General features: G+C 39.8%; 1 pseudogene; it reads left to right on the top strand.

Annotated features, from left to right (window-relative positions):
- The first annotated feature begins 1,017 nt into the window (after window positions 1-1,017).
- Window positions 1,018-2,136, top strand: LOC117707761 (peptidyl-prolyl cis-trans isomerase D pseudogene; annotated as a pseudogene).
- The last annotated feature ends 7,297 nt before the right edge of the window (window positions 2,137-9,433 follow it).

Here is a 9,433-nt window from a genome sequence, read left to right as displayed (position 1 = left end):
AAAGTAAAGTACTTCTACCTTCTCCATCAACCCTTGCTATGGGTAGAGTGTCAGAAAATGTTAGAGAAGATCAAGAATGTGACAATAAGAGATGCTGGATATTTGCTTTTCTTGGCCTCTTCTGAGATCCTGTTTCTTTGCCAGTTTTTAACACATCCTTGTTCCTAAGTAAATTCTTAAACTTTTCTAATTCTAATTAAAGATGGTTTCTACTACCTATACAAAATTATCTGAACCAATGATATTGGAGGTAAATATTATTTATCCCATTTCTATTGGTTCTTAAAAATGAGGTTATTTGGGGGCTGGAGAGATGGCTCAACAGTTAAGAGCACTGACTGCTCTTCCAGTGATCCTGAGTTCAATTCCCAGCAATCACATGGTAGGTTACAACCACCTGTAATGGGATCTGATGCTGTCTTCTTGTTTATCTGAGGAAAGCAAAATTGTACTCACATATATACAATAAATAAATCTTAAAGAAATGATTAGATGATTGTGATAGGTATTACTGGTTGTTAACTTGACTAACATCTGGAATGAACTACAATTCAGAAATGGAGGGCACAGCTGTGATCCAGATCTTGAGGCTGGAAGACATAGGCTTCAGACCTGGAGCTTCTCATGAAGATCTAAGGCATGGTAACCATAAAGAGCTTTGGCCCAGCAGGTAGTACATACCTTTAATCCCAGGAGACTGAGGCAAGCAGATCTCTGTGTTCAGTATTAATCTACCAAACAAGTTCCAGGACAGCCAAACTTAGGCAGTGAGGGAGTTGGAAAACAGAAACTTAATAATAGAATAAGGGAGGGGGACCATGTTCAAGTCCCAGCAAGCAGCAGAACTTGGCAGTTTGGTGATGTAGTTCTAACTTTAGAGTCAAGAATAGAAGGGATTACTAGGGCAATTGATGCTGGTTAGCTGTAGTTAAAAAATTAGCAGTGATTTAGAAGAGACCAGAATGCCCTCTCACACACAAGGTACTCATGTTCTGCTTTTCAGCTACTGCAATGAAGATGTCCCACCTATCCCCAGCAGCCAAGTCCTCCAATTCCAAGAACCCTAGAGTCTTCTTAAACATGGACATTGGTAGGGAGAGAGTTGGATGAATTGTTTTAGAATTGTTTGCAGATATTGTTCCCAAACCTGCAGAAAATTTTCATGCAATGTGTACAGGAGAAAAACTGAACTGGAGCCACAACTGAGAATCCTCTCCATTTTAAAGGATGCCCTTTCCACCGACTTATTAAGAAATTTATGATTCAGGGTGGAGACTTTTCAAATCAGAATGGAACAGGTAGAGAAAGCATTTATGGTGAAAAATTTGAAGATGAAAAGTTTCATGATAAGCGTGATCAGGAGGGTTTGCTGAGCATGGCAAATGCAGACCCCAATACGAATGGTTCTCAGTTCTTTATCACAACCGTTCCAACTCCTCATTTGGATGAGAAACATGTGGTATTTGGTCAAGTAATAAAAGGACATGGTGTGGCAAGGATGCTTGAAAATAATGTAGAAGTGAACAGAGAAAACCTGCCAAACTCTGTGTTATTGTAGAATGTGGAGAATTGAAAGAAGGGGATGACTGGGGAATATCTCTCAAAGATAACTCTGGTGATAGTCATCCAGATTTCCCCGAAGATGCAGATATGGATTTAAAAGATGTAGATAAAATTTTATTAATATCTGAAGACTTAAAAAACATTGGAAATAACTTTTTCAAGTCTCATAACTGGGAGATGGATATTTAAAAAAATCATATGAAGGTTTTAAGGTATGTAGATAGTCCAAAGGTTGTTATTGACAAAGCAGATATACCCAGACTGCAACCGGTAACCTTAAGTTGTGTGCTGAATATTGGTACTTGTAAATTGAAGATGTCAAATTGGCATGGGGCAATTGACAGTTGCTTGGGATCTCTTGAAATGGACCCTATGAATACTAAAGCACTGTACTGAAAAGTGCAAGGATGGCAAGGATTAAAAGATAATGATTAAGCACTGGCTGATCTTAAGAAGGCACAGAAGGTAGCCCCAGGAGATAAAGCTATTCAGGCAGAATTGCTTAAAGTCAAACAAATAATAAAGGCATAGAAAGATAAAGAGAAGGCCATATATGCAAAAATGTTTGCTTAATATGGATTAAACTCTCCTTAACTATTATACATTGATTATAAAAAGGAAAATGTATATTACTGTCTACGGGATCCCTGATGTGTTTCCCTTGATCTTTGTCATTGTTTGCATAACAGTACTGACACAGCTTTCTTCTTAACAAAGTGTTACAAAATACAAAAAGATAAGAAATAAATAAAATGAAAAAGAAGAAGATACCAGCATCTCTGGGGTAGAATTTGGCAAGTGTTTTCTGGGAGCAAAAGAAGCTGTTTTCCAGAATTAGCCAAAGTTGTACTGTGCTGTAGCTGGACTATGTAATGTGTAAGAATCATTCAGGTGGTACTGATTTTGAAGGTTCACAGGCTTGGCACTGAGAGATCAGAGAAGGCCATTGGTAATGGTGAGGTCTCAATTGCAGTTGATGGCTCAGGAATAAAGGGATCATATAAAGAAATTGAGGCTTCGCAGCATGAAAAGGGCCCATGAGAGGCTATTGGTGAAGCCTAGTTGCAGCAAAAGACCCCAGTGTATTGGAGAAGCCATTACCATGGGATAATTACCAAGAACAGTAGCAGCAGTGGAGTAGAGTCAACTAGAGCCTAGAGTGCTATAGAAGGCAGAGCTGCAGATGAGACCCAAGCCTTCTGGAGGAGCCCAGAAGTTCATGTGTGGATCCCAGACACTGGAACAAGAAACTGTAACGTTAAAGTTTCCTTGGAGACTCCAGAGATGCCAGAGCCATGGGATATCTGTTAAGGAAAGCTCCTAACAGGGAGTGGAACCAGACCAGGAGAAAGAAGTTTGTTGCAGTCAGCAAAGATCAAAAAACAGTTGGAGATCTGAAGACTGCTTTGACATCAGATATAAAAAGGCAGAGTTTGGAGTTTGCCAAGCTGGTTTCCTGTCTTGCTTTGGAGATTACAGTTGGAGATTGGCTAAATCTCAGAAAAGACTTTGAACTTTGGACTTTTAACATTGTTGAGACTGCTATAGACCCTGAGGACTTTTGAAGTTAGACTAAATGTATTTTGCACTATGCTCTGTTTACATCTGACCCGCATAAACTCACATATTTGAGCAAGCCTATAGAGGCCAGGGAGTAGAATGTGGTAGTTTGAAAATTCTTGGCCCAGGAAGCAGCAATATTTGGAGATTGGAGTAGGTGTGGCCTTGTTGGAAGAAGTATGTTGTAGTGTGCAGTTTTAGCTATACCTCTTTAAGTTCCCAGGGAGTCACAAGCTCTCACCCACCCAGGAGCTATCTCAAATCTGTGAATAAATACCACACACATATGCCAGTTTTTCCTCAAAATGCCTTTGCTAACGCAATGACTGGGCACTCCTAAATCTTCCCCTGCCATCCCAGGCCCAGTCAGAGAAATCAGTTATCGGAAATTGACATGGCTGGTTGACTTTATCACCTCTGCTACACATCCCCTTTTCTTTCTCCCAGTCTCTTCAGATTCTTCTGCTTCCTACCCTCACAACTCTCAGTTATTGGCTATTGGCAACTTATTGATAGATCAAAAATGAAGTGAGGGCATGGTCTTTCGGCATCAGTAAACACAGCTTCCCGATTAAATGATCAGAACCATCGTCTACAATGTGTCACTGTGGGCATGGGCTTTAAGACCCTGATCCTCCAATCTTCTCCTAGTGGCCTTCAAATGAAGATGTAGAATTCTCAGCTCCTTCAGCCTCATGTCTGTCTGAATGCTGCTATGCTCACACCCTAATGATAATGGCCTAAACCTATAAGCCAGCCCCAGTTAAATGTTGTTGTTTATAAGAGTTACCTTGGTTATGTCTGTTCACAGCAGTAAAACCTTAAAACAGTTATCTAATACACAGAAAAGTGATAAAAATTTAAAAATCCTATCATAATTAGTCATCCAAGTAAGACTCCCAGAACTGTTCTTATTATATCACGCTATCTCTTACTATGCACAGCACATTGTGGTTGGTTATTTCCCTCTGATAAAGATGATATTTCATGGTACAAGATGATAATACAACATCAATAAAATATTTAACACAGAGAAGAATAATAAGAGAACTATTGTGCATGGAAGGCTGTCACTTAGAAAGAATAGAAAGTTCCATTAAACTTGGAGCTAAAACTCCACCAAGGTGAATGCCTTATGATGTTCAGAGTTCACATACATTGAACAGCCATGGGAAGGAAGACAAAACATCAGGAGCAGGGCTTTCCAGCTTGAGCATCATTCTGTATAAGCCATGTAAGCGCAAGGTCATTGTCTTATGAATGGTGACACTATTGCTTCCTGCTCCCGTGGTAACCATGAGTTTTCAATGAGTGCTATAGATATTGCTTTCGATGTGGCACCATAGATGTTTCTTTAATCCATTTGAGCTTACCTCTTGCACTATGATGTCTGGTTCATTACTGTGAGCAGTACATCTAACAGAGAGAAACACACACACACACACACACACACACACTTCATCCCAGCTGCTATCATTGTCTTTGGGTGCAGGTAGGGTCTGGTCTTGATCATCACTATAGATGGCTTAGGGGCTTATAGATAGGTGTGTGTGTGTGTGTGTGTGTGTGTGTGTGTGTGTTATTTGTATGTGTGCTGCTTATGTGTGTACTTAATCACAAGTGTGTACATGTGTGTGGAAGTGCTAATGTATGTGGGAACCAGAAATGATGACAGGTGTCTTTCTCTACCATTTTTTTTAATCTTATGTTTTTACATAGGATCTGTCATTGAACAGAGATTCAACAAAACTAGCTGGCCATCAAGTCTCAGAGATCCTCCTGTCTCCAATCCCAAGCACTAGATCTACAAGTACAGGCTGCAGCCTTCATGATTTTATGAAGGATCTGCCCACCAAACTCAGATCCTTGTGCTCATCAACATTTTAACCACTGAACCACCTCTTCAGGCTTCTTGGAGATCTTTAAACATCTCCATGTTTTGCAGATGCTGCTTTACTAACAGCCTCAGTGGAAATCTGCAGATGTTATCTCATGAACTGAAACTTGCTGAGAGAGTATACACAGCACATCACATTCTACACCAAAAACCATATATTTTTTTTTTTTTTAAAGATGAGGGTTAAATCAGACGGAGCCCTGGAGTCTAGGGGAAGAGTGGGGGATAGAAGTGAGCAAGTCAGTGTGGTCAAGGACACCACAAGAAGACCCACAGAATCAACTAACCTGGGACAATGGGGACTCACAGAGCCTGGGCCAGAAAGCAGGCAGGAGCTGGACCTAGAATCCTACACATCTGTAGCAAATGTGCAGCTTGGTCTTCAAGTCTTCTCATACCAAGTGTAGCAGGGGCTGTCTCGGTCTCTGTCCCTTGCCATTGGATCCCCTTCTGCCTACCTGGACTGTGTGGTTGGGCCTAAGTGGAAGAGGATGTGCCTAGTCCTGCTGGATGCACCAAGTTGAGGTGGTACCCAAGGGGCCTCCCTTTCTTTGAAGAGAAAGGAAGAAGACAGTGGGGGAGGAGGGATTTGTAAGGATAGAACTGGGGAGAGAGGAAGGAGGGAAATTGTGATTGGGCTGTAAAAATGAATAAAAAATAAACAAGTAAAAAATTAAAAAGATGAGTGTTAAGTTTTGACCAGATTGAAAATCAGCTATGTGACTTGAAGGTCACATAAACTTTTGTGGGACTCTGCTTTCTTACCGGGAAAATGTGCAGGTTAAATGACTCACAGAGTCTGCTCAACAATCTGCCACCTGTCCTTGTCCCCACTTTTCCTCTTCCTACCTTTTCCTTTCTTCTCTCCCCTCCCCCTCCCTTTCCTCTTCCCTCCCTCTCTTCTCTTCTCTTCTCTTCTCTTCTCTTCTGTTCTCTCTCTCTCTCTCTCTCTCTCTCTCTCTCTCTCTCTCTCTCTCTCTCGTCACCCAGGCAGCTCTTCAATGTCTGAGATCAAATGATCATCCTGAGTCAGCCCTCCAAGTAGTTGGAGCCTCTTTCCCAATGTTCAAGCTTGAAAATTCTCAGGTCTTTGAATATTTTAATTATAAAAAATTTAGGAAAGTTGAATTACTACATTATTAAATTCTGGACATGGGACAGTCGTTGAGCTTCTCTGAAGATCAGTTTTGCTGGATGAAAATATTTGTAACCATAGTTTTGAGATCACAGGATGGGTGTGTGAAGCATTTTAACAATGTTAAAGTGCTGACAATGTTAAGCCTTCTTTAAAATGATGGCTAACTCCCAGGACTGCCATCTAGTGGCTACAGTAATGATTACATCAGGATCCTGTGGCTTCCTTAAGTCTGCAACAACTGTACAGAAGTATGATTCAGTTCTTCCAACCAGCAAGTGAGTTTTAGAGGAGGTCCCACTAAAAGAGCAAAGAGCATGCACTTATCTTGAAGCAAGACCTATGGGCTCATGTAAGAATTAATATGTGATTCCAGGTTCAGGCTTGAGAGTAATGGAGGAAGTTTGCCTCGGCAGTATTCATGCTTGGAATTACAGAAATGATTCCCCTAGAGTCTGAAAAATATGAGTATGGCCTTCTCAGGAACCACATTTGCCTTTCAGGATAGAACCGTGAGTTATCTGAGATCTACATATGTCCAAGAGCAGCAATGAACAGTGCCACCATTATTTGTGTCACCACTATTTAGAGCCAGCAAGAAGTGGGGAATATAACTAGAAGTATAGCTTACTGTGACAAAATTTCTGCTGTCTAGTACCCATTGTCCTGACCATTTTGCAGCTGACAGCAACACTATTTCAGTGTCAGTAATGATTATAGAAAACACTGTAGGAAATCAAAGCTTGTTTTCTGAGACCCCAACTTTCCAGAGAATCTAGTAAAGAGAGAGAGAGAGAGAGAGAGAGAGAGAGAGAGAGAGAGAGAGAGAGAGAGAGAGAGAGAGAAACACATACACAGATAGAGAGGTGGGATCTGCCTTTGCTTGTGGCTAAATCAGGGTTTCCTTTGCTCCTTAAGGGCTGCACATATCAAACAATATATCCATCTCTTTCTAATCAAATTATCAATGGTAAAGAGCCTCAGATTCAAATGGATCTTTATTCTATGTTCCATTCTTTTCTGTGTGATATTAAGCAGACTTGGGTGACTTAAAGTTTCTTCCAAAATATCTTTCCTCCTTCCCTGCCCTCTTCTCTTCTATTTCTTTTCTTCTTGTTTATTTTCTGTCTTCTGAGGTAAGGTCTTCGTTTCCCTTGGCCAGTTTTTCTTCATAGCCCTTGTTTTTCCTTCTCATCAGTACATGGAGGCAAAGAAATTTATAAGGTCTCTAAGAAAACGTAAAGGTTCCAAAATGGCTACTCTTGATTGTCATAGTAATTGAACTGAGATGGATACAGGAGCTCAGTGGAGTACAGTCTGGCTGTGTCTGAGAATGTGTGCAAAGGGTTCTTTGAAGGGAGAAGACCTTCTCTAAATATGGGCAGCACCATCAATACACTGGTGGTACAGATGGAATATAAAAATGGTAAAAAGGAAGGTACTACCCCGCATAGATATTTTCTGCCAGCTTCCTAACATGCCATGAAGTGAAAAGCCCTCCCCCAATGTTTCTGACTCCAAGATGTCATGCCTCACCATTGTGCAAATATACTGAAACCTCTGGAGGCAGGAATCAAAATAATTCATTCCTTCCAAGGGTTACTTAGCTGAATGTTTTGTTACAGCCATGAAAAAAGTAATACAACACATTAATTGATTGGCACAGAATCTAATGTCCACTGCTGTTCTATATACCTGGCTAATAAAGATTCACATGCTGAGGACAGAATATTGATTAACAAATATTATGGTAGTACTTGTAAACTCTGAGTTTTGATTCAAGTATCAGCATGTACCATACGCCTCCCCCATGCATATGAACTATCCAGTCTTGAAAATCAGCCTACACTCAAGTCAAATGTCGTTCTTCAGTATTCTCTTATCAGAACAACCACTGCATATTTTCCCTTCATTATTTTCTTGGTAAAAAGCACAGCCATTCTTCCGTAATACCCTACAAAGCTCAGAAACATGGTAGAAAAGTTAACTTTACTTTTTTATCATAACCTTTTCCAGAGTCTTTCCCAGTCTTTCTGGCTGCTTGCACTTTATTCTGGTCCAAAGGAATGAGTTAGAACTTGAATTTAATTATAACCAAAGTGTTCATTCGTAAGCCTCCTTCTGGACATTTACAAGAAGCTAAAGTACTTGACAGCAGTCTCATGATTCTTCAGTGGACCACAGTGAACTTGCATACTTTAAGAAAAGCCATCATACCATTGGTTGTTTGGGGATCCTCTTGTCCAGCATTTGTTATGTAAGGTAACGAGCGGAGTATCTAGCTAAATTATCCAGGTTGCAACTAAGTGGGCCAAACTTATTAAGGATGAGTGATGAAGTGACAAGGGACTGAGTGACTTTGAGGACTGGGATTTAGATTTCCTCAGATCATGGGTTTGATCCCACCTGGGTTTACAACTTAATGAATTCTTGAGAAAAATCTAAGGATGGAAATAACTATGATGCATTTGTCCTCTACTTTGGCAGTTTTCCAAGCCTGGATTGTGGGTCTCTGTCAGTCCTAAAGACTATGGGGATCCCTGAGGCCAAAATAGCTGTCAAAAGAATATCAAGATGTTACAGGGCTCTTTTTGTCGATTTGTCATTTGCATTAATGATGAAAAAATGAAAATCATATGAGTCAAAAGAGTGGCGGTGGCCTCTAACTTGATTCTTTTTTTGCTGTTTCTTCAACATCACACCTTTTGACAAAAGGAAAACATTGGATTTATTGGAAAATAGTTTTAATGAGAATGTAGCTGGTATTATTTTATTAAATATAGATCTATGAATACAGAGACCATCAAGTTTTACTGAGAAAATGATAGAAAATTATCTGCATCCAGATTCACATATTTGACACACAGTTCTTTAAAACACAATAATAGGTGCCTACTTTTTAAGGAAAGAACTTCACAGTCTTTATTGCCACTGATAAAATTCAAACTTTCAAATTAGAATTTGACATTAAGAGAACTTGAATTCAGCACCATGAGAGTGTCAGCTTTCCAGTACATGAATAACCTTTTGCTTTCCCGTGCAAAAGGTGATGTTATTAACAAGTGTTATTTTAATTTTGAGTTAAACTAGAACATTTCACAGGTATAGATATGTCAATGAACCAATATTTTCCTGAAGATGTAAATATGAAGATTAAACACAATTTAAGAGTTAGAATTGATCCCTATTTTTAAGGAATTCCCTTTGATATGATTTTGGTATACACTCAAAGAACATTCAAATTACCTATCATGTCTGGTACAGCATACTGTTGTTTC

The sequence above is a fragment of the Arvicanthis niloticus genome, chromosome 4 (assembly GCF_011762505.2).
Source record: "Arvicanthis niloticus isolate mArvNil1 chromosome 4, mArvNil1.pat.X, whole genome shotgun sequence".
NCBI classification, from domain to species: Eukaryota; Metazoa; Chordata; class Mammalia; order Rodentia; family Muridae; genus Arvicanthis; species Arvicanthis niloticus.
Note: the sequence above shows the minus strand (reverse complement) of the source record. Positions and strands in the feature narration are given on the sequence as shown.